Source organism: Macrotis lagotis, chromosome X (assembly GCF_037893015.1).
Source record: "Macrotis lagotis isolate mMagLag1 chromosome X, bilby.v1.9.chrom.fasta, whole genome shotgun sequence".
In the NCBI taxonomy this organism is placed as follows: Eukaryota; Metazoa; Chordata; class Mammalia; order Peramelemorphia; family Peramelidae; genus Macrotis; species Macrotis lagotis.
In genome coordinates, this window is record NC_133666.1 from 548,450,013 (window position 1) to 548,476,122 (window position 26,110).

Genomic DNA, 26,110 nt, shown 5'->3' on the forward strand with positions numbered 1-26,110 from the left:
TGATGAGGGTCTTCACTGAGTTGGTGATAGTGTCATAGGAGTCATGGGAGAGCTGTAGAAGAAATTCTTGAAAGGTAAAATTTGCAGGCCTTGGCAGCAAATTAGATATTGGGAGTAGGGAAATGAGAAAGCCTGAAGAACTGAAGATGACACTTAGATTGAGAGCATGGGTTATTGGGATGATGGAAGTATTGTGAACAATATAGGGAAATTAAGGGAAAAAAGATGGTTTGGAAGAAAAGATGAGTTCAGTTCTGGATATGTTGAAATTAAGATGTCTATGGGATATCCAATTCAAGATGTACAATAGACTGTTGGAAATTCAAGAGTATAGGCTAGCAGAGATGATGATGATGATGATTGTCCTTCATTCTCAAAGAGGACCAAGACATCAGAGAGGTGATGCCATGCCAAGATCATGAATTGAATTTGAGAGAGGGGGTGCTATGCTAAGTTACCTGTCTCACTTTCTCTTCCAGAGCCATCTGGGTCCAATGACCAGATATGAATCAGTACAATTGGAGATAGCCCAGGATACAAGGAAATTGGGGTTAAGTGACTTGTCCAAGGTCACATAGCTAGGGAGTGTTGTGTCTGGTTGGATTTGAAGTCCCGTCCTCCTGACTCCAAAGGCCACTGCACCACCTAGCTGCCCTAGGCCAGCAGAGAAGTTAATCCTGAAATTTAAAGATAGGAAACCTGTACTTGATGCAATGGCATTTCTTCTTTTCCTGAATAAGACTGGAGATTTGGGCAGGCCATCTAGCATGATAGAATTGACATTTTTTTCCTCTGAGAGTCTGCAGACCAGGCAGAAGACTTGGTATAAGATTTACATAAGATTACTAGGATAGGTAGGTTGGCCCTTAGAGCAAAGATGTCTACATTTCCCACTTAGGATTCTAGGAAGTTATCACTGGGGATTTTATTTAATGCTCAGTTACCCATCTTTGCTCACCAATATCAATCAACACTGATTTCAATCACCACTGATTTCTGTTAGAACAATAAGGAGACCCAGTATCCCTGAAGCACAAAATACATGGAGGGAAGTAAGACATAAGAAACCTGGGACGGCAGGAGGAAACCAGGCTATGAAAGATTTTAAAAGTTAAAGAGTATTTTATATTTGATCATGAAGATTTGAGAGAGAGAGAGAGAGAGAGAGAGAGAGAGAGAGAGAGAGAGTGTGTGTGTGTGTAACATGGTAAGATTTATGCTTTAGGAAACTCAGTTTAATGATTGGAAAGAACAATCAATAGACTCTTGCAATTATCTAGGTTCCAGGGATTGGAGCCTACACTAGGATGACTTTGGGGTAGTTTGGTGGCACAATGGACAGAGCACTGCCCCCCCGAGTCAGAAGGACCTGAGTTCAAATCTAACAATAGACACTAGCTCTGTGACCTTGGACTTAACTCCAATTGCCCTCCCTTGGCTAAAAAGAAAGGACATGACTTGACACCTGTTTATTATATGTGGAAGGGGAGCAGTGAGAGAGAGTGAGGAGTCATAGATTACTTAAGCCAGGATTGCATGACACTGGCCTTGGATTCAGGAGGACAGGAGTTTGAATCAGACTTCAGACACTTGCCACTTACTAGCTATGTGATCTTGAGTAAGTCACTTAACCCTGATTTTCCCCCTCCAGGGCTGTCTCCAGTCATCCTGATTCATAACTGGACACTGGATTCAGATGGCTCTGGAGGAGAAAGTGAGGCTGGTGTCTGACTTAGCACAGCATCCCCTCACTCAGATCTAAATCACATGCTTCTCATGGCATCACCTCCCTAATGTTGTGGTTTTCTTCAAAATGAAGGACAAAACATTAAGGTTCAAGGCTGCAGAAAGAGACTAAGAAGGGTGAAAGCTGAGAAAAGATCATTAGATTTGGGATCCGAGCAGTTTCATTTACAGTTGAACAATGAAGTCAAAAGCTATATAGCAAAGTTAAGAGAATTATAAGAGAGGAAATGGAACTCCTCCCCCCCCGAGTATATGGATTATGATCCAACAAATGAGACTGAGAATAAGCAGTCATACAGATAGAAGTGAGAGAGATTTATGAAAAGCCAAAAAGGAGAAAGTATTCCAGATGAGAAGGTGGTCAACACTGTCAAATGACATTCTTTAGACATCCTGGAACCCCTGCAACTTCCTGGAGCTAACTGTACTCTGGACAGACAGTGCAGATACCTGATAGGCTTAGCCTTCCTATAGCTTAGAACTCTTCTAGCCTCAGTCTCCCTAGAAGCAAGGATTACTGGTGTGCCAGGTCAACTGCCAAATTTTGTTGTTTCTGTCTCTATAATATCCTTCAAATCTGTTCCTTCTCAACTCAAACAGTCATCATCCTTGTTCAGGCATTCATAACCTCTGGTCTGAATTATTACCCTACCCTGCTAACTGATTTCCTTGCCTCAAATCTCCCCTCTCCAATCCATACTCTTTACAGGTGCCAAAAATGATATTTCTTTTTTCTGCATTTGCTTTATTTTATTTTCCCCTAATTATATGCAAAGATATTTTTCAGCATTTATCCTTTAGCAAACCTTTGAGTTCTATATTTTTCTGCCAACTTTTCTTTCCTCCCCCTTCTCCATGGCAGTGACCAATCTGATATAGGTTGTACATTTACAATTGTATTTAGCATATTTTGATATTAGCCATGTTGTAAAAGAAGAATTAGAACTAAGGGAAAATAAATCATGAGAAAGAAACAATATAAAAGAAGTTTTAAAAGTGAAACTAATGGGGAAGCTAGATGGTACAGTGGATAAGCGCCGGCCTTGGAGTCAGGAGAACTGAGTTCAAATCCAACCTCAGACAATTTCCTAGCTGTGTGACCTTGGGTAAGTCACTTAACCCCATTGTCTTGCAAAACCAAAAAAAAAGTGAACCTAATATGCTTCATTCTGAAGTCAGACTCCATTTTTTTCTCTGGATGTGGATGGCATTGTCCATAACAGATCTTAGGATTGTCCTTGATCACTGAACTGCTGAGAGAAAAACAGTCTATCATAGTTGATCATTTCACAATGTTGCTGTTAATGTACAATGTTCTCTTATTTCTGCTCACTTAATTCAGCATCAGTTCATGCAAGTTTTACCATGCTTACATGGGGGTAGAGAGCAGTCTTAATGGACTTAACTCGTTCCATCAATGTAATAAGGGACAATTTTAGAGTACCTGCGATGGAGAATACTACCTGTATCCAGAGAAAGAACTGTGGAGTTTAAACAAAGACCAAAGTCTATTACCTTCAGTTTTTTTTAAGTGTCTTATGTACAACATAATTTTGCTGTCTCTAATATTTTATTTTCTCCTCAAGGATATGATTTCTTTCTCAACACATTCAATTTCAATCAATGTGTAATATGGAAACAATGTAAAGATGATCAGACTGTCTTCTGTGGGGGGATGGGGAGGGAAGGGAAGGGGGGGTGAAATTGTAAAATTCAAAACCTTACAAAAATAATAGGTAAAAACTACTATTGTATATAATTGGAAAACCAATAAAACATTAAAAAAAAGTTTTACCATGCTTTTCTGAAGTCAGGCTGCTCATGGTTTTTTAATAGAGCTCCATCACATTCATATATCACAATTTGTGCAACCATTCTCAAACTGATTGGCATCCCCACAATTTCCAATTCTTTGCCACCAAAAAAAAGAACTGCTATAAATATCTTTTACATGTGGGTCTTTTCCTCTTTTTTATGATCTGATTGGTAAGTAGATCTAGTAGTGGGTTATTGCTATATAAAAGCAACTGTGCACAGTTTGATTGCCCTTTGGGCATAGCTATAAATCGCTTTCCAGAATGGTTGGATCAGTTCACAACTCCACCAACAATGCATTGTTGTCCTACTTTCCCCAATATTGATCATTTCTCTTTTTTGTCATTTTAGTCAATCTGATAGATGTGAGATGGTACCTCAGAATTGTTTTAATTTGCATTTCTCTAATCAATAAGGATTTGGAACACTTTTTCATATGACTATAAATAACTTTAATTTCATCTGAAAACTGCTTGTTCATATCCCAAAAGGATATTTCTAAAGTACATATGACCATGTCACTCCCCTGCTCAATAAGCTTCAATGACTTCCTATTGCCTGTGGGCTCAATATTCACTCCTTTATTTGACATTTAAAACCCTTTTTGTAATATAACTCAAATCTATCTTCTAGGCTTATTTATTACATTCTTCACATTAACAGCAACATTGTAAGATGACCAACTATGATAGACTCGGTTTCTCCCAGAAGTTCAGTGATCAAGGACAATCCTGAAATCTGCTAAGATCAATGCCATCCACATCCAGAGTAAAAAACTCTAGAATCTGACTTCAGAACAAAGCATACTATGTTCACTTTTTAAAACCTCTTTTATATTGTTTCTTTCTCATGGTTTATTTTCCACTAAGTTCTCAGGGCAGCTAGGTGGTGCAGTGAATGGAGCACTGGCCTTGTAGTCAAGAGGATGGGCATTTGAATTCATTCTCAGACGCTTGACTTGCTTATGGCTGTGTGACTTTGGGAAAGTCACTTAACCCTGATTGTCTCACATCCAGGACCACCTCCAGATATCACCATATCTAGACACCCAGATGGTTCTGGAGGAGAAAGTGGGGCTGGAGACTTAGTACAGCACCCCCCTCACTCAAATTCAAATCCTGTGCTTGTCATGGCATCACCTCCTGATGGCATGGTCATCTTCAAAAACGAAAGAGAAACATCACTTTCTTTCATGCATTCTTCAATCTAGCCAAACTGACCTTGCTCTTCCTCACATGTATCATTGCATCTTTTGTCTCCAAGGCTTTGCACAGACAGTCAGTTCTCTTACTTTAGGATCACTGTTTTTCTTCAAAGCTCAGTTCAAGTGCCTAGATGAGGACTTTCCTAACCTTTTAAACTATTAATACTTCCTCTCACAGTTCTTCCTGGCTCTTTGAAGCATCTTCCTTCTAATACGGTTACCCACTTAGTAAACTTTAGAAAGGAAAACAACTTTATCTGTGTTCTTTTTTTTTTTCCCAGAATAGAACTGTCTTTTCGATTGGGGGTGGGGAGGGAAAGAAGGGTTGGAATTTTTCCACCCCTGGGGCTCCTTCATGGAAGAATACCCTAAGTTTTCTAGGCTTGGTAGGTCAACTGTTGAACTTATTAACATACACTCCTCAAGTGTGGAGATTGTTTCATTCTTATCTCTATTCCCAGCACTGACACAATATAAAGCTGGTAGGAGGCTCTTACTTAAACTCTATTGATTGACTTCATAAAACCCTTCCCATATTTCTCTAAATCCCTCATTTTCTTCATTTATTCATAGTAATATTTCATTGCAGTCATATACCACTATTCATTTAGCCCTAACCATTATTCCTAATGCTTTATTCTCAGGTTTTGATAACCCAAATTGCTACTATGAATACTTTTTATATCTTTCACTCACTTTTTCTTCCGTCTTCCTTCTTTCCTTCCTTCCTTCCTTCCTTCCTTCCTTCCTTCCTTCCTTCCTTCCTTCCTTCCTTCCTTCCTTCTTTCCATTGCCATGAGAGAGGACTACCCTGCTCCATGTCTGTTTGCATAAACTCATTTATAGCTGTACCGCAAATAATAGAAGCAGTACAGATGGCATGTAGGTGTAATTTTCAGAATTCCCTTTCTGGCTTCTTTTTCTTTTTTCTTTTAGGAAGGAGGGAGGAAGGGAGAGAAAGTGAGAACTCAGAATGTTATAATGTTATTCCAACAGTCTTCACAAACTTTTTGGATTAGATCAAGTCCCAGAATCACTAAATTGGAATGGTAAAAATTTAACTTTGGAATAAAATTTAGAGGTTATCTAGTCTAATCTGTATTTGAATAAGAATCTCCTCTATAACTTCCCTGACAAATGATCAATTGTCTTTGATAGAATCCCCCAAAAAACTGTCAGCACCTTGCACAATCATGAAAGTGAGGCAATGGTAGAGGTTACTAACAGCTACAGAGAGCATTTCTGTTACCAAGTCAATTAATTCATTCTTTTTCTAATTAATACATTAAAAGTTATATTGAACATTTCTATTACCAGATCAATTAGATAAACATGCTACCCTTCATTAGGATAGCACTTTTATATTATAATTCAGCTTTAATCCATAAAGGAAAGATAGTCTTTACTCACTACACTTTTTCTAGTCCTTTATCTAAAAATACTTCCCACATCCTTTCTCTTCTCCCTTCCATTATTTTCTGTCTTGTCATCCTTTCCATAATATGTGGTTTAGTGAGGGGAAAGTTATTCTAAGATATGTCAATAAAGTATACAATTTTAAATTTGCCTAGGATCATAGGATTCTCTTTTCTCAATAATTTAGATCAGTTTTTCTTTGGTATGATATATACAGAATGTCCCAAAAACCATAGTGCAGTTTTAAGGACCCACTCCCTGGGGTTTATATGAGTGTGTGTGTGTGTGTGTGTGCATGTGTGTACATACATATGCAGATACACAAATATAATTATATAATATACCATATAAATTTTTGCATTTACAGATATATATTTAAATTCCAATTAATAACTTACTTTGGCAGTAAGGACCAGCATTATTTTTGTGGACTGAATCTTTGATTTAATTGTTAATGGTATGGAAGATGAAAATTCCTTTACCAATGCAAATAACTGTCCTGTAATTTATAATCTTGGAGAATTGCCTGGGGGTACAGAGAATATATGATCTGACCAGGGTCACATAGTAGATACATCAGAGTCAGAATTTGAACCCACTTTTCTTTGGCCCTAAGCCAACTCCCATCTACCACCATCACTGGTAGATTCTAGTATTATTTATTATTTTTTGCAATGTGTTTAGCTACAGCAGCTTATGAGGTCCAAGAAGAAAATAGCTCTCTGGAGGTGACTTGTCTATCTTCAATGGGACTTGAGAGGGCAGTCTTTACTTGTTAGGCAGCCTCATTGGTAGACTCTACTCAGAATCATTCAGCTGAATATGGAGCAGGGGGAAACATTCTTATCTTTTAGTACCTCTTGTTGCCAAATATAAATCTTGGCAAAAGACAAGATCGTGAATTGGAGGATGATGGAGACTTGTCTCTCCTATTTGAATGTATGTTTGGGGTAATAGCATGTTGGAAATTTGAAAAGCAATGCAAAGCATACCAGATTCTAGACCCCTAGCATTATTTTCAATACTGGGCAAGGCATCTTTCAAAATTGCTGAATTTCATCATGAGCTCTCAATTTGAGGACGACTTTTGTATAAAAAATAATGGTGGTCGTAGCTCTGGACTATTCTCCTAAATTTTTTTTTCTTCCCTGGTTAACCCAGATAACTTTTCAAGTCCATCCAAGTTTCAAACAAGACTTAAAATGTTTTTTTCTGGGTCTGCCCTTCTTCAAGCCTTTTCTTATCCAGAGGAGAGGAAACAGGTCATAAACAAGTGAACTTCTTCACCTTCAAATATTGAAAATTCTATGAGAAGGGACCATTAATAATAACACTTGGTATTTATATGGAGTTTTAAGGTTTGCAAAGTCATTATCTCATCTGAATCTTTTAAGGCTAGGAGACAGGAGCTACTACTTTTGTAGAGAAGGGAAGTGAAAACTGAGAAAAGGCTGTGATGTATCCAGGATCATATACATGTTATTAAATAGTTCTGCCATGAATTGTAATCTGAGATCTTCCTGATTTCAAGGGCATGGAGAACAGATTCTAGATAAAGCCTATTCAAAGGTTCATATTCTTTAAAAAGCCTGCTTTAGGGATTCATCATTTCACATATCCCAGTTTAGAACTGGGAAGGATCTTAGAAGTTAGCCAATCCTTCCCTGTTCAACCCCGCAGTAAATCCAGAGTGACTGGTAACAGCCCATCACTGGCCTGCTCAGACATTGCATGACCGTCTTGGCCTCCTAGATCCAAGCTATCTAGTGCTGTGACCTAGTCCTTCAAGTACCTGTTCCCGACTTTCCAAGGACAGGACAAAGAGAAACTAAACCACTGCTAATGGCAAATGACTTATTGTAGTTATCTTTTCCACCTAGCATAACAGAAGTTAAGTATTTCCCTAAGGGGATAGTAAGTGTGAGTGGTTAATGTGAATGAGAGAGAGAGAGAGAGAGAGAGAGAGAGAGAGAGAGAGAGAGAGAGAGAGAGAGAGAGAGAAAGAGAGAAAGAGAGAGAGAGAGAGAGAGAGAGAGAGAGAGAGAGAGAGAGAGAGAGAGAGAGAGAGAGAGAGAGAGTTCCAGGGAAGACAGAAAAGCCTTCTTACCTAGGAGGACAATGGGTTTGTACTTGTGGAGTCTCCTGAAGTGTTAGTTATAGACCTACTCCCCACATTCCCTCAGTGCATCTCCCAGGAGGATGAGGAGGCAGATAAAGTGAGCTCAGCCCCGGAGATGACAGGTGGAGGTGGAGGGGGGAAGGGGAGGTGACCCCTCTGATCCTCCCAGAGGATGCATTGATGGTCTCTGACAGATGGCCTGACCTGACCTGGGCTCAGGCAGGACCCGCCGGCCCCGCTTCCCGGGAGCAAAGAGCATCCAGAGAAGAGATAGTGACCTCGGGCCCGGAAAGGTGCGGTCACGGTCAGTGTAGAGCAGCAAAAAAGGCAAAGAAATACAAAGACCGCCTCGGACGTCTCCTACTAAGAACCCCACCAAGGAGGGCGGGAGGCGGGGCGCATCTGGGTCAGGACCGGTTCGAACCCGCCGCGCGTCCTCTAGTCCCAGGGAAACTGCTCCTCCAGGGCGGCCCCCCGGGGGCTGGGGGGGGCAGCTCCCCAGGAATGGGGGGCGAGCTCCCAGACTCTACAGGCGGATGAGCCACGACTCCAGTTTTAGGGGTCGGTGGTACCAGGAAAGAGGTGCTGCCCTCGAAGGGCCGGCCCAGAGCTTCAGGACGGGCTGGCCCGAGGGGATCAGGGTCGGACGGAGGGTTTTCTGTGTATACCGGCAACGGGACCTCCAGGACGTGCGGGGCCAAAAGGGGGCGCTCAGGCAGCCCTGGGCATCGCCGGGCAGCGGGGGGATTGCCAGCACCTGCCGCAGTGCGGTCAGCGCCAGGCGGCAGACGGTGCGGGGCGGCTTGCTCCCGACCAGGGGCTGCCAGCGAGGGCCGCCCTCAGAGGAGATCCCGAGTTCCCTCCCCACACGGCTGCCTTCTGCGCTCTGAGATGGCACCGAAACGGGAGCTGCTCCTTGTCTTCCTCGGCAGCTGCTCCTTGTCTTCCTCGGCAGCAGCTTGACCCAGGAAAGGCCGCCCTCTCTTCCAGCCTCCCCCATTCGCGGGGCAGCTTGTGGAATATTCTCCCGAAACAAAATATTTACTTTGCGATGCCTCTGCGTGGGTGAGCTGGCAGTAATCTTTTTATGTTATCCAGATGAACCTGGAGGGGGAACCAACGACACCTATGGCAGATACTAAAGCAAGACCAAAAATAAAGACTCATGGGACTTTTCTGGAATAATTTTCAGTCCAATGTGTTTAGTTTATCATCCACTCAGTTTTTCTATCCTCTTATAGCTTGCCATTGTTTTGCCTGACTTTAGAAGGCCATAACTTAAAAAAAAAACATCGATTTTTAAAAAATGCTTGAGAAATGCCTACCTTGACTAATTTTCCAGTGTTTATTCCTGGAAAATGACTTTCCTTCTCCCTAAATTCCTGTCTATTCCTTCTTTGCCTCATCTCCTCAGCTTTTTCTGTTCTTCTTCTTCTTATTATTATTATTAAAGAAAAGAACTAGGATTCTTTCTGGTAATCACCAGCCTATCGGTATGACTTTCATCATTTGGGGGTGTGCCCTTTTGTCCCCTTGGGGGCTTTAACATAGACATTCACTCTCAGGTATCTCTGAGATGCCTACTTTGGTGTCTTTTCTCTCCATCTCTTCTATTCCCTACTTTATTTCTTTGCTTATCTGAGATTCCCAGGCAAGGCAGAAATAAGATGTCCTAGGGAAGAAAAGAGAGAGAGAGAGAGAGAGAGAGAGAGAGAGACAAAGAGACAGAGACAGAGAGAGAGAGAGAGAGAGAGACAGAGACAGAGAGAGAGAGAGAGAGAGAGAGAGAGAGAGAGAGAATATGTGTTCTCAGATGCTATTTCTATAGTTTAGCCTCAGGGAGTAAGGGAAGTCTACTAGAACATGGGTATCTTTTCAGGTCTATAAGAGACTTTTATATTCTTCAGACAAAATTTGAAAATTGTGCCCTGTGTATCTGGGTTATCTCTTCAAGGCACTCAGCTTTCTCTAGCACATGCAACTTGAATTATCATAAAGTAAATACCACACATCTAGAATAGTCTAGTTTCTGGCTGTAAATATATGTGCATTTACAAAAAAGTAACAAATTAAAGTATTCCTCTACTTCATGTTGCACCCTTGGGCTGCCTACCTTGACATATGTCTCTTCCCTCTCCTTCTTGCCCCACCCCCCAACCTCTAGGGTCAGCAGGACTGAACTGTTAACTGTAGCTGACAGAACAGGCTGGAAACAAGAGTCAGAAATTAAATAGAAATTTAATTTCAAAGTGAGGGTACCTGCTTACAAGCAGCTACATATGTTCCAGGCCCTGCCCCTAGTCGGGGAATTGGGGGCAGTGTGGAGAGATCTCAATATTTATACCAATGGTTGTCCAGTGAGTTGTAGTCCTGACCATGAGGGGTAACGGCAGCACTGTTTGATTCATAGCATGGTTTTGTGACCAGAACTTGTCTGAGCTCAGAGAACACTTGGTCAAAGTTATACAATGATTATGTAATTTTGCCAGAGGGTGAGATCATCCTGAGGGTGAGTACAAAGCATTGTTGTTAGGCAAAATTTAGTACATAGCTTACTTGCTGGGCATTAGCCCTGGAAAACTGGTGTCTCCTAATATCTTGACACTAGAAACAATATTCCCTCTAAAAGAAAGCAATGTTTTTAGGTTAATGTAGAAATGGGGTGCCAAAGGAAGAAAAATTATAGAGGAATGAGAAGTGTGTTGGGAAGGGAGAAGCTGAGTGAGGAAGGAAGATTAAAGACTAGAAGTGGGAAGCAGATATACTTATGTTGATAGAGAAAAGAAGAGATAGCTTTGTCTCTGTAACAATCTTTGTTAGATTTTTTTTTAGGTTTTTGCAAGGCAAATGGGGTTAAGTGGCTTGCCCAAGGCCAATGGCTAGGTCATTATTAAGTGTCTGAGACAGAATTTGAACCCAGGTACTCCTGACTCCAAGGCCAGTGGCTTTATCCACTAAGCCAAGTGATTTACTTATCAGACACTATGCTAAATACTTTTAAGAAATATCTCTTTTACTCCTCACAACAAGCTTGGCAGGGAGGTACTCTTATCAGTTGGAGGAAGTGAGGCCAACAGAAAATTAAGTGACTTGTCTAGGTTCACCTGGCTAGCAAGTGTCTTAGACTGAATTTGAACTTGCCCATGAGGCAGCTTATAAGTTATATTATATAGCATAGGACTGGGCCTGGAGTCAAGAAGACCTGAGTTCAAATTCAGCCTTAGACACTTACTATGTGATCTTGGGCATATCATTCTCTATCTGCCTCAGTTTCCTCATAGTATCACTTCACAAGATCACTGTGAGAATCAAATAAGTGAACAAACGAACAAAAATATGTGTGTGTACACACAATCTTTACTACTGTTTTAATTTTATAATAATTTAATTTTATAATAAAGGGGGAAAAATTTCAAAAGATCATTGATTTCTTAGAGTTGTGAAAGCATTTAAAGGTCATCTAGTACAAGTACTGCCTGAAGCATGCAGTATTTTGGACCATGAATTATCAGGCACTTGCATTCAGGAGAGTTGTGATGTGCCTTAGAGAGATTTGGGAGCAAGTATAGATATTTTGTAATTGGTTCTGGCCTGTTAGCCACTCAGTGAATGATTGCTGTGGTGGAACAAGAACCAGAGGTACCTTCAAAATTCTTTAACTCAGCTTTGGTTAGATGCTGTCTAGACAGCTATAAAAGAAGAGACTTTGGACCTTGTCCTTCTGCTGTCCTGTGATTCTAGGCCTCAGTTCTTTGATTGATGCTATAAGATGCCAGGAATAAGCCACCTAAAATCTGGAAGTCCCAGATTATATGAGTCTAGGACTTTTGGAATGCAGAAGTTGAGTCCATGATGGGTTTTGCAGCCATCCCAGCAACAGTGCTTAGAGGAACAAGGAATGACCTTTAGGATCCAGGCCAGGAGTAGTTGAGATTAGGATTCAAACTGAAACAAATCTACATTTGGACATTAATTTGGTAGTACCAATGTTATGCTAAGTCTAGGCCCACTTTTCTTGGGGACCAAAGAGAGATAATAAGTCCCTGAAGTGCTGGGGGAGAAATAGTTATACTTTTAGTCCTTCTATATTTTTAACTTAAATATCCCTTTTAAAAAAATCTATTTGATGGGGCGGCTAGGTGAGCAATGGCTCTGGAGTCAGGAGTACCTGAGTTCAAATCTGCCCTCAGACACTTAATAATAATTACCTAGCTGTGTGGCCTTGGGCAAGCCACTTAACCCCATTGCCTTGCAAAAAAACAAAAACAGACCTAAAAAAAATCTATTTGATGTTAATTGGTGAAATGAACCTAGGACATACATAGGTATATAATGGAGGGGAGGAAGGGGGGCATATCTCTTCAGGAATACTTCTAGAATCCCGAGGGGGCAATTCAGAAGACCTCTCTCTGAGGCACATACATACCTTTGAGACTTTCATCAAGTAACAGTTACTTTGTACACAGTAAATGATTAATATGTGATTAATCCTTCAAAAATGAAAAATAGATAGTATTATTCAACCTTATATATTTGGATTAGTTAGTGCCAGGTAGTATTTGGATATTTGAAAGTACAGATAATCTAGGGTAAAGTCACTAAACCCTTCCCTTACTCTCCCTGTAGCCTTCTGATAAAAATGAAACTGAGCCTGAGAGAATAACAAGAATCAAAGAGTTCATAGGTTCTCCTCAGAGAGGGAAATAAAGATATTGGTTTCACCATATACAGAAAAAGTAAAAAGAAATATATTTTCATGAAACTCTTGGTCTATCTATATATTCATAATGCTTTTGATGAGTATAACCAAATAGACAATCATGAGGATAATTGCTATGCAAGTACCTTCATCCTGGGTGGCATCTCGGTTTAGAGAACTGTACTTGGAATAAGGAAGACCTGAGTGAAAATTCTGCTTCAATAATTTACTAGGCTTTGTGACCCAAAGCAAGTCTCTTAATCCCTTGGTCTCAATTTTCTTATATATAATTGGGGCATAATAGCACCTACCTTCCAGGGTTGTGAGAAAAAAAATGAAATAGCATATTTGAAGTGTTTTGTGAATCTTAGCAATATTAATGCTAGCTGTTAGCATTAGGGAGAGCAATGTATTGTTTGTGGTTGAACTCTTACTCCAGGTACCTGTCTAAACTGCTTCATTATAAAGGAGTATATATAGTGGATACCCAGTTCTGGAACCAGAGGACATGAATTGAATTTAGATCCCACCAGTGATGTTTATTGCTTCTGAAATCTTGGGTAAATCACCTAATTTCCCTGATTTCACATTCTTCATTTGCAAAATGAGATTATTGAACATTCTCAGTTCTAGACCTAAGATTCAATGAATCTCATTTCTTTATTTTATTATTTTTTCACTCAAAGCAATAAATATTTGATAATATGAGTGTGTTTTCTTTTAGGGTTATAGGAAGTTGGATGGGAGATAAAAATCTTTTTTTAATTGATATTTTATTTTTCCAATTGCATGTTATAAATATTTTTCAATTTCCATCAAATGCATCTACATTTTTTCCACCCTCCCTTCCCCACCACCTTAGTGGTACATTTTTTGTGCATTTGTGTTTAACACATTTATAGATTTGTCATTTTTGGTATGAGGAATTAGGATTGAGGGGAAAAAGAAAGAAAACCATGAGATGGGAAAGAAATACATAAGAGAAATTTTTAAAAAGTGAATGTAGCGTTCATTCAGATTCTGTAGGGTAAGGCCTTGTTTTTTGTTTGTTTTGTTCCTCTTTCTCTGGATGGGGATAGCAGTGTCCATAGCTGGTCTCCTGGGTCTGACCTGCTGAGAGGAGCTGCATCCAACTCACAATGTTGTTAATATGTACAATGTTCTCTTGCTTCAGGGGGAAGAATCTTAATGGGAAAGATGAGCTACATAGTATCTGGAGGTTTCTGTAAATGTTTAGGTAAGGGACCTGAACAAATATGTGAAATATTTTATGCTTAATTTTATAGGTCCAGATTCCTCCACTCCCCCATTTTAAAGATGAGGAAACCAAGACCCAGAGAAGTTAAGTAACTTATCCAAATTCATCCAGGTGGTAAACATCAGAGGTGGGATTTGAATCCATGTCCTCAACTACAGAATCAGTGTTTGTTTTATTATACTACAGAAGTCAGAAAATAATGTTGTATTTTAAACCCTAGACTTAGCTGAGATAACACTGGGCCCAGATAGTGGCCAAATGCTGCCATATTGAGGAAAGCTTCCCATATTCTCTGCAGCCAGAGCATCAGTTTCTTATATATGGAGGGCACCTAAATGATACCCCACTTTACAAAGGGGGTCCTTAGGCATCTCTCTTTACCCCCTCTCATTTACCTGAATACTTTTAACATAGGGATTTGTCCTGAGATGTAAAATTTTTAGGGCTCATAAATATGACACACAGATGCTCAGCATCTTATTTCCCCCCAGTGGAATCTTTTCACTGAAAAATTGCTTTTCACTGTATATTTTTACATTTTCTTTTGAATCATGATTTTTTTTAAGAATCTTCATTGGGATCATCTTACCAGGTACCAGAACCCTGTAACTCTTCTTCATCATCTCCATACTGAATTTTGTCCTCCCTCCCAGTCTTGCATTCTGCCCTTAGGATGCCTGTTTCAGATGAGTGAACTTTCCTCTTATGTTCATATACCCCCTTTCCACTTCTTCATTATGTGTTACCTTTCCCCACTAAAATATAGACTCAAACAATTAATTGATAAATCATTTTGATATTGATAAATCACTATTTTTTTAGGTTTTTTTTTTTTTTTGCAAGGCAAATGGGGTTAAGTGGCTTGCCCAAGGCCACACAGCTAGGTGATTATTAAGTGTCTGAGACTGGATTTGAACCCAGGTACTCCTGACTCCAGGGCCTGTGCTTTATCCACTGCACCACCTAGCCACCCCAATAAATCACTATTAACCCTCTAATATGCAATAGACTTGGACAAAAAAGCACAAAGAAGGAAATAGTTCCTTCTGTAAAGAAGTTTACATTCCAATGAAGGAATCATTGAAGGGAGGATGTCTGGCTGACTTATATTTGTATTCCCAGTTATTAACACAATGATTAGTGCCTATTATGTCTTTATCAATGCTTTATCTATCTGAAATTTGTTCTTTTTTTTATTCATGGTTTGTCATATGCTTTTTGTTTTTAGGTTTTTGCAAGGCAAATGGGGTTAAGTGGCTTGCCCAAGGCCGTACAGTTAGGTAATTATTAAGTGTTTGAGACCGGATTTGAACCCAGATACTCCTGACTCCAAGGCCAGTGCTTTATCCACTGCGCCACCTAGCTGCCCCATCATATGCTTTCTTATTATGATTTTTAGTCTCCTCTTTTAATTAAGGAATAATTTGTGATGATTTGTTTGAATTTTCCATTTTAAAATTTTGTGATTTAAATTTTTTTCTTTTCTTTACTAATTTTTTTATCCTAAGATTTGACATTCCTTTCCTTCCAGAATTGAGAGGCCCTCTTCTAACCAAACAAGGTAAAGACAATAAGAATTTATTAAACCCATACTATATACTAGGCTCATGTTATGCTATGGACTTACAAATACTGGCAAAAAGAAAGAGTGTTTGTCCTTAAGGAGCTTACATTCTAATGGGGGAAGAAAAACCCAAAAGAGAGTTAAAAAGTGAAGAGAGGGGATAGTGGGGAGAGCAGAGATGAATTTAGTTATATGGGGACATAGTTTTGAAGTCTAGAAAGCCAACAGCAGAGCTGAAAGTTTACCAGACTGAGCCCCTTCACACAATGGCAGAAGGTTATTTGAGAGTAAGAAGACAGGGACTGTTGGATATCCTGGGGTGAGAATGTCTCAGGCAAGGAGTGAAGTTCCCTGTTGACATCCTAGCTGAGACTTGATTTTGAAGACTGAAGGCTCAGGAGCAGAGATGGGCAGAGAATGAAGACTGGCTGGTAGGGCCCCACCACTAAATAACCAATCCAATCTTTTCCCATAGAATTCCAAATATGTGATGCATTGTGATGTTGGTATGGACCCTTGGTAAAGTATTAATTGCTTCTAATTAACGCTTATTGGAGTTATATGCTGCTAACTGAACTGCACACTTAATTGCATGTGTCATTGAATTCTTTGGTTTTTGCCTGCCCTCTTATATACTGATTGATGGTGAAAGCTTTTTAATTTCCATTGTCACATATAATAGGCAATATATTTTTGGATTTATTAAGTCATAAAGAATACTTGTGTGCTTGTTCTTTGTATTATTGATTTGTTTAGTATAATTTTAGCCATCTTATGAATGAAATATGGATCAAAACTTTATAGAAATGTGCTATAACATATTGGTTATAAAACTAGGAAGGAGGTTTTTTTTTAATTCCAGAAATAAATCCTGAGCATTGAAATAAAAGGGCATTATCAAAACTCTGAAGGGAACTCTAATAGATTTGAGGAAACTTGAAATGACCACTAAGTAGAGTTAGAGAGACCCCAAATAGATATTTTCCTATAAATTTCCAAACAGCTGATCATTCCAATATTCCCAATTTTGTTTGAACTACTTTTTTCCTCTCCATTTACATGATCAACAACCTCCTTTAACCTCAACTATTATTTTATTGTTCAGTTGTAAGCTTGAGTTTCATTTAAGCACAACTGAGATATGAACTGAGGGGATGTCTTCATTGTTGCTGACTAATTAGCAGATATGATTGTGGAACTACAGATAGTCTCCCTTATTTAGGTGGTCTGTGACATCTTGGCTTCTGTTGCTACAAAAGATTCAGTCTCCTCCCTCTTTCCTGTGGGTATAAAGGCTTCCCAACTTTTGCCACATGGAACCCAAGAAATGAGCCAGTAAAAGATCACTTTGACATAAGCTGATGGGGAGGAATTGAGAAAGGGAGATAAAATGAAAAACAGGAACTCAGTGATCATTTGGGTTTTTCAATAAGCATATTTACCTGGTGTTTTTAAGAAAGAGAAGTAATTGTTACCTAAATTCAAACAACTTGTTACATTACCTATGCACACAAAGATTTTTCCATAAGAAAGGATGGGAACTTTGTTTTTAATGATCTTCCAACTTCCCACCTTGTCACCACCTTCTGAGAGAAATTTTATTTCTCTCTTGCATTAATAACTAATTATTTAAATCAGCACCATCATTTTCCTCCTTTTCTACTTCTTCATTCAGAAATCAACCAGCAAAGACTTACCCAGACTAAGATCTAACCAGACAGTAAAAGAAATTCTGAGTTTGGGCTAAAGGAATGGATTCCTGCTCAAACAAGTCTGGGAAAATGTGAATTTTTCCTTTTGTCAGACAAGTGATATGGAAATTGATGTCTTTCTGATCAAGATTTGAGTGATCCAAGTCAAGAATCCCAAGACCCTCATTGCATATAGCCTGTGTCTTATTATAATATTCATTTTCTCATCAACTGTTAAATAATCAGAGTTGATTGTCATCCTCAGGAATACCTAGTTTTCCAAAGGCATATAAACTGTGAGCCCATAGTCCTGAGAGTTCTTTGCCATTCAGCAGTGCCCCTGATCTCTTTTTATTAATAAGAATTCTAGCCTTATTAATAAAATGATTACATTACCAAGAAATTATGTCTCTTGAACTTTTTAATCAGCATACTTCTATCCTGACATTTGAACATATCCTTTTCATATCTTTTGTTGAAGGAGACCATTTTCTCCAGACCAGAAAGGTAGTGATGTAATTCCTTATTAGATGCATTTTCCATATTTAAAAATAGATCACAGTGTACATTTTGTCTGGAAACCCTGAGGTTTGGAATACCATTGCTTTTCAACTAAAGGCAAGTCACAAATAGTTATAACAGATCCACTTCTGTTGCTGCAGAGATCTGATAAAATAATTTAGAGCAAAAAAAAGTGTATGTAATACATGAGTAATTAACTTTAAGGATTAACTTGTTGAATCATGAAGAATGGGATTTCAGAAAAGCCTGAAAAGACCTGTATGAACTGATGTGAAATGAAAAGGAACAAAACTAGCAGAACATTATACACACCAACAACAACATGGGGTGATGATACACCATGATGGACTTGTTCATTTCAGCAGGACAAAAATCAAAGATAATTTTAATGGACTTGTGATGAAAAATACCATCCATATCCAGAGAAGGAACTATGGAGTTTACATGAAGGCCAAATTTCAATTTTTAAAAGTTGTCTTATATCATGTCATTTCCCCGCCTCTTTAATGCTTTCTTTCTTCTGTTTGGATTTGATTCTTCTCTCACAGCATGGACACTATGAATCTGTGTTTAGCATGGTTATAAATGTAGAGTCTATATCAGATAATTTTCTCTCAGGGGGAGGGGGGAGGGAAAGGAGGGAGGGAGAAAAAATGTAAAACTCAAAACCTTGCAAAAAAAAAAAAGATTGGTAAAAACTACCATTGCATGTAGTTGGAAAAAATAAATAAATCAAATATTTTTTGAAAAGGAAGTAACTTTTTGAAAAGCTCTGAGTTGGGGGTGGAGCCAAGAAGGTGGCATGAGGGCAGCATTTCCTGGGACCTCCTTCCCTCCCAACTCCAAAAGCCAGCAAATTATGAGCCTAGTCAAAATTTAGAGGGTCAGAACCCACCAAAGGACTGAGTGATACATTTTCCCAGCCCAAGATAACTTAGAAGTTCTGCAGCAAAGGTTTGTTTCACCAGGACTGGGGGTTGGAAAAAGCCTGGGTGGCAGTACAGCCCAGCCCAGCCCAGCCCTGAGATCACTGGCAACAGCTTGAAGGGGCAGTGAGAGAACTCTGAATGAGTGTGGAGTGAGGAGCACCGGCCACAGAATCTGCAGCAAGAATCTGGAGAAAGCAGCCTGCACCCCCAGAGACAGTAAGGGAAATCTGCAGAGATTCTCTGCTCTCCCTTGGGGTAGGACTCTGCTGCTAGCCTACACTCTGATTCAGGTTGCAGTTTGGGCTTCCATACTAAGATAGCTAAGCTGAATTCCTCCTTATAGCTCCAGGGTAGAGGGAAGTACAGGGGGCCATCAAAGCACAGGCAAGAGAGCATAAGACCTTAGAGGAATAAAGGTCCCAGTGGGGTGCCCCCCCAAAAAACCCCAAAGCCTTGGAAGTGCTGTCTTGGGCTGAAGAAATGAGTAAACAACAGAAAAAGAAGAATCTGATCATAGAGAATTACTTTAGTCCTATGGAAGATCAAAACACATACTCAGATGATGACAAAATCAAAGATTCTGTATCCAAAAACCTCCAAGAGAAATAGAAAATGGGCTCAGACTATGGATGAGCTCAAAAAAGACTTTGAAAAGCAATTAAAGAAGGTGGAAGAAAATTTGGGAGGAGAAATGAGCAATGTAGATAAATCATGAAAACCAAATCAACAGCTTGGTGAAAGATATACCAAAAAAATACTGAAGAAAATAATATGTTAAAACCAGTTTAGGCCTAATGGAAAAAGCAAAACAAAAGGCAAATGAGGAGAAGAATGCCTTAAAAAGTAGAATTGGCCAGCTAGAAAAGGAGATAAAAAAGCTCTCTGAAGAAAAGAACTTCAAATGCAGAATGGAACTAAAGGAAGCTGATGACTTTGCAAGAAATCAGGAAGAAATAAATCTTCAAAAGAAATAAATCTTCAAAAAACTCAAAAATTAGAAGAAAATGTAAAATATCTCATTGGAAAAACAACCAACCTCAAAAACAGATCCAGAAGAAATAATTTAAAAATTATTGGGCTATCTGAAAGCCACGATCAGGAGAAGAGCCTAGACTTCATTTTTCAAGAAATGATACAGCAAAATTGCCCTGAGATCCAAGAAACAGAGGGTAAAATAGAAATCAAGAATTTACTGGTTGCCTCCTGAAAGAGATTCCCAAAGAAAAATTTATAGGAATATTATAGCCAAATTCCAAAACTCCCAAATCAAAGAGAAAATTTTAAAAACTGCCAGAAACAAACAATTCAACTACAGAGGCTCCACAGTCAGGATTACACAAGATCTGGCAGCATCTACATTAAGGGCTTGTAGGGATTGGAATATGACATTCTGGAAGGCAAAAGATCTTGGTTTACAACCGAGAATCAACTACCCAGCAAAACTGAACATCCTCTTTCAGGAGAAAATATGGACTTTCAATGAAAGAGGGGACTTTCAAACTTTCCTGTTGAAACAACCAGAGCTGAACAGAAAGTTTGATCTCCAAGTACAGGACTCTGGTGAACCATAGAGGGGATGGAAGAGAAGGACTAACTATGAGGAACTTAATGATATTGAACTGTTTGTATTCCTGCATGGGAAGAAGATATTGATAACTCATATGAACTTCCTCATTTATAAGAGCTGTTAGAAGGAGTGTATATAGACAGGACATAGGAAGGAGCAGAATATAATGGTATAATATAATAAAAAAGATGGAATCAATGGGTGATAAAGGAAAGTACTGGGAGGAAGGGAAAGGTGATGAAGAAGAAGCTAAGAAATTTCACATAAGAGTCAAGAAAAAGCTTTTTCAATGGAGTGGAAAGGGGGAAGGCAAGGGGGAATGAGTGAGCCTTCATTCTCATCAGAGAAGGCTCAGAGAGGAAATAACATGTACCCTTAATAGGGTGAGGAAATCTATCTTACCCTAGAGAAAAATGAGAAGAAAGGGATGGGAGAAGGGGGAATGGGGGGAGGGAAGGGGGGAATAGGTGATAGAAGAGAGGGAAGATTGAGGGAGAGGGTACTCAGGTTCAACACACTTTTGGACAGTGCCAGGATGAAAGGAGAAAGAGAATAGTATAAATGAGAGTGGGGAGAAATAGAGTGGAGATACAGCTAGTAATAGCAACTGTGGGAAAATAATGAAGCAACTTCTCTGGTGGACTTATGATAAAGAAAGCAACTCACCCCAGAGACAAAGCCATTGGAATCTGAACACAGACTGAAGTACATTTTTTTCTTTTCTCTATTCTTGAGATTTCTTATCTTCTTGGGGGGTGAGGGGATTTTATGTTTACTCTTATAACACATTCAATTTACATCAATGTATAGCATGGAAACAGTGTAAAGACTATCAGACAGCCTTCTGGGGCGGGGAAGGGGAGGAAATTGTAAAATTCAAAACCTTACAAAAAATGATAGGTAGATACTACTATTGCATATAATTGGAAAACAAATAAAATATTAACAAATTTTAAAAAAGTTAAAAAAAACTCTGAGTTAGAATGACCTGGTTAAACAGGTGGGCTGAGGTTGATGGATCACTTAAATTCTGGAATTCTGAGTTGCAGGAAGGTTAAAGCCAATTAGGTGTCAGAATGAAATCTGGCACCAATACAATAAACCCTCAGATTCAGGGGATTATGAGATTGATAATGAAGGAGGAATCTGCTGCCTCTCATTATAAAAGATTAGAAAAGCAGAGCCAGCCAAAGCTTCCATGCTGATCATCAGTGAGATTGACCAGTGAATAGGAAGATAGGTTCAACCCAGTTTCAAAAAAAAAAATAAGAAAAAAAGAGAGAATGACTTGATTGGAGTATTTACATGTGGTCACTTAGATCATATTGTATAGATTCAGTACTAGAAGGAATGTTAGAAGCTATCTAGTTCAACTGCTTCATTTTATAGATAAGTGAAAATGAGAAAGGTTAAGATATTTGCCCAAGAATTTATGGGTAGGGGCAATTAGGTGGCACAGTGGCTAGAGCACTGGCCCTGAAGTCAGAGGACCTAAGTTCAAATTTGACCTCAGACTCTTAATAATTATTTAGCTGTGTGATCTTGGGCAAGTCACTTAACCCTATTGCCTTGCAAAAAAACAAACCAAAAAAAAATAATTCTTGGGTAGTAAATGGTAGAGCTGAGATTCAATCCCAGGTCCCTCCTCCGAGCAACATACTGCTCCACTGACTTAAAAAACTCTACTGTTGAAAAAAGTTTTGGCCATAAGAATTGGAGAAATTTAAAACTATCCTGCCATTCCTCTTATATAATAATTTTAAGAATCATTTTAATCTTCTTATCTTACATGAAATTCCTTAAAATGTAATTCAATATTCAAGATTAGCTATGCATAGTTTAAACATAATAAACAATCATTTATTAAGAGCTTGTTTTCATATAGGACTGAGACTGGTGTTAGTAATTTGAGTTGTGGTTCCTGACTTTGAAGAACTAATGATGCAAGATATCTCAGGGTTTTTTTTTAACTACTTATTTTTCAGTGAAGGCTTTTGTGAAGATCCTCTCGCATGTTGTCCTAATATTTTCATTTAAATAAATTTTCATTTTATTAAATTCTTTGTTCAATAAATTCTTTTAATTCAAGTGCTTTGTCTCAAGTTATACCTCCTATGCACTAAACAAATACTTGTACCCAACTGTTATTTCTATGTCATGATTTCTGGTTGATAATGTTTTTAGATAGCATGGTGTAAAAGAATACTGAATTTGAAATTAGGATAACTAGATTTAAATCTGTGCTTCTAGACTTACTAACAAGGTGACATTGGCTAAGGCACATAACTTTGAGTTGTATATTTAAAAGTGGGATAATGATAAGTCACAGACTAAGGCTAAAGGGACAAGGGAAGGGAACAAGTAATTTATTAAGCTTTTAACTATCACATACCAGTCATTGTATTAAGAACTTTACAAATTGCATTTGATCCTTATAATAACCTTAATGAAGTATGCACTATTATTATCAAGTTTTTTTAAAATTTTTTTTCTCAGTTGAGAAAACTGAGACAGACAGAGGTTAAGTGACTTGCTTCTAGGACATGTCTGAGCCTAGATTTAAACTCAGATCTTCCCAACTCTAGAGCTAGTGTTCTATCCACTATGCTACCTAGAGTTACTTTGTGAACACTATAACACGAGGAAAATGTGTTGTTACGTATCTAAGATGATTTTTCTACCTTTTGATTTTTTAAATGAATTTAGAAATTTTAGCATTACCATTCTTGATTTTTATGTTTTCTACTCAGTTATATGAATCAATGATTCTTTGTGAATTTTCTGTCAGTCAACAAGCATTTAGTAAGTGCTAGCTGAATGCAAAGCACTTTGTTAAATGGAATGCATAGGAATGCAAAGAAAGACAAACATATGGTCCTTGCCTTCAAAGAGTTGATGTAATGGAGAAGACAACATGCAAATGACTATGGATGTACAAGATTTATACAATGTACATGGGATGTAATCTTGAAGGGAAGGTGGGACATGAAGGGAGTCTGACAAAAGTCACTTCAAAGATAGGATCTGAATTGAGTTTTGAAGGAAGCCAGAAAGCAGAAGTGAAGAGATGAATTCTCTAGGCATGGCAGACAATCAGTAAAAAAAGAAAGAGACTAGGGGCAGCTAGGTGGCACAGTGGATAGAGCACTGGCCCTGGAGTGAGGAGTACCTGAGTTCAAATCCAACCACAGACACTTAGTAATTACCTAGCTGTGTGGCCTTGGGCAAGCCACTTAACCCCATTGCCTTGCAAAAAAACCCAAACAAACCTAAAAAAAAAAAAAAAGACAGAGTTGGAGCATCATATTCAAAGAATCACAAGAAAGTCAATGTGATTGGGTTGTAGAATGCTGGGAGAGGATGATCATGCCTTTCTCTAGTCTTTTGATCCAACAATCTGTTAATCCAAAACCAGATGTGTATAGAGTACAAACACATCCATTTATCAATCATGAACATATACATGAAATATAATCAAGAAGTACTGACATTGCTATTGGAAAAGGTATGTCAATCCACTCTCCTGTGGCCCCATGCAACACCTTGAGCATCTTTCCAAACTCTCCAGACCACCTCCTCCCCTCTTTAAGTGATGTCTTCCAGTTAGACTATAAACTCCTTGAGGGCAGGGCAGACTATCTTCTCTTTTGTTATTTGTATTCCTAGTGTTTAGCACTGTGGATGTTTACTGGGCTTTGTACATGCTTTTAGTCATTCATTTCTGTACCTTGTCCAATACTCTAGCCAGCAGTACTCAAAGTGGACTCCTGGGCATTCCAAGACTTTTTCAGGGGGTCCTCAAGATCAAAATTACTTTCATCATCATCAACATCATCATCATCATCAAATAATAATAAAATAATATTTGCTTATAAAAACACTCTTTACTTTTCCAACTATTTGCATGAGGCTAGGTTTTCTTCAAATAATTCAACCAAAACAACTTCTCACAACAGATTGAATGCAGAAGCAGACAGGGGAATCCAACTGTTTTCTTTTAAACCAGACTTCAGAAGCCTGCAAAAATACATGAAACAAGGCCACTTTTCTTGCTATATCATTTTGTTTTGGAAAATGTTGTTTTGATATTTTTTTTGTAAAATGTGTTATCTTTATTAAAATATTATGGGTTTGTTATTTTTAAATTAACTAGTAGATTTTTTTTTTTTACAAATGATCAGTTTTAACTTGTAATATGGTAAAAATAGTGTTAGATATAACCTATATAAACAAAAGCTCTTTGGAATCCTTAATTTTTCAAGAGAGTTGAACTGAAAACAAAACATTTGAAAACTGCTGCCCCAAAATATCTCATCAAGGTTCAGGGGAGGAGATTTAAGAATAGAGTTCTTACCCTAAAGGAGGGAAGTATGAAATGCTCTCATTGTGTGACTGGTCATGATGGGGACTGCAGATAGAAGGATCCATAAAGCAGGAGCATTCCTCTTTAAATACTGTAGTCTCCTTTGCTAAGATCTGCTTCCTCTCCAGATATACACTCTCACATGCAAATCAAACTATTTCAGCCAAATATTTGATATTTAGATAAACTATTGTTATGGGAAGAAAAACCGGTGAGGATTTTCTCTTAGCCTTGGAATGACAGCTCTCTGTGTTTTAAAATGAGGGAAAACTGATCAGTTTCTCCTACTCATTTAATTCTTACATTTGGTTGGTAAATGCTTCTCCAAAGGAGTGATGTGGTATGTGGTAACCCAGAATCTGTACTGGAAAAGAGGAAGTCCAAAACAGACCAGACTAGAGAATATTTTTATAATCTTTTGGCATGGGCAGAGGGTGCTTGTGGTCCTCCAACCCTGTGTCCAAATTGGGCAATGACATGGCAACTCCTTTAAGATGACTTCTTAGCTTTTACTTTTGTGTAGGAAGAACCTCTATTCTGAAGTATTTTAGAAATACCAGCTCCTTTTGAGCCTTTTTAGGAAGATGTTTGGTGGAACAACTATGTCTAGATCTAGACTTTTAGATCTTTGAACATAGTAATTAGTTGAAGAGAATGAGATTGTAGGATTAGAATTTTTCCCAATGAACCCAAGTTGGCTGGGGAGAATGTGAAAGATCCTATCTTTGACTCAGGTGGATAATTATATGAAATGGTAATTAGGAAAACTATGGAAGACTAATGAGAAAATAAAAACTCTTTAGGTATACAGCATGTTTTATTGTTGAGCCCTTTTCAAACATTTCTAACTCTTTGTGACCCCATTTTTTGGCAAAGTTACTAGAGTGGTTTGCCATTTCCTTCTCTAGCTCATTTGATAGATCAGGAAACTAAGGCAAACAGGGTTAAGTGACTTGCCCAGGGTCACATAGCTATTAAGTGTCTGAGGCCAGATTTGAAATCAGGAAAATGAGACTTCCTGAATCTAGATCCAAGCTGTTTACAGTATATATGCATCACAGTAGCCAAATTATATGAATATGGGTAATCTTTTTTTTTTTTTTTGCAAGGCAATGGGGTTAAGTGGCTTACCCAAGGCCACATAGCTTGGTAATCATTGTTAAGTGTCCGGATTTGAACTCAGGTACTCCTTACTCTAAGGCTGGTGCTCTATCCAC

At 38.6% G+C, this 26,110-nt stretch overlaps 1 protein-coding gene across 1 annotated transcript in view; it reads left to right on the forward strand.

Annotated features, from left to right (window-relative positions):
* The window catches only part of NDUFAF6 (NADH:ubiquinone oxidoreductase complex assembly factor 6), a 117,307-nt gene extending 101,937 nt beyond the window's left edge, over window positions 1-15,370 (forward strand). The window contains exon 10 of the transcript XR_012471366.1: window positions 14,286-15,370. The gene's annotated coding sequence lies outside the window, so the exon portion shown is untranslated. The remainder of the gene's footprint in view (window positions 1-14,285) is intronic.
* The last annotated feature ends 10,740 nt before the right edge of the window (window positions 15,371-26,110 follow it).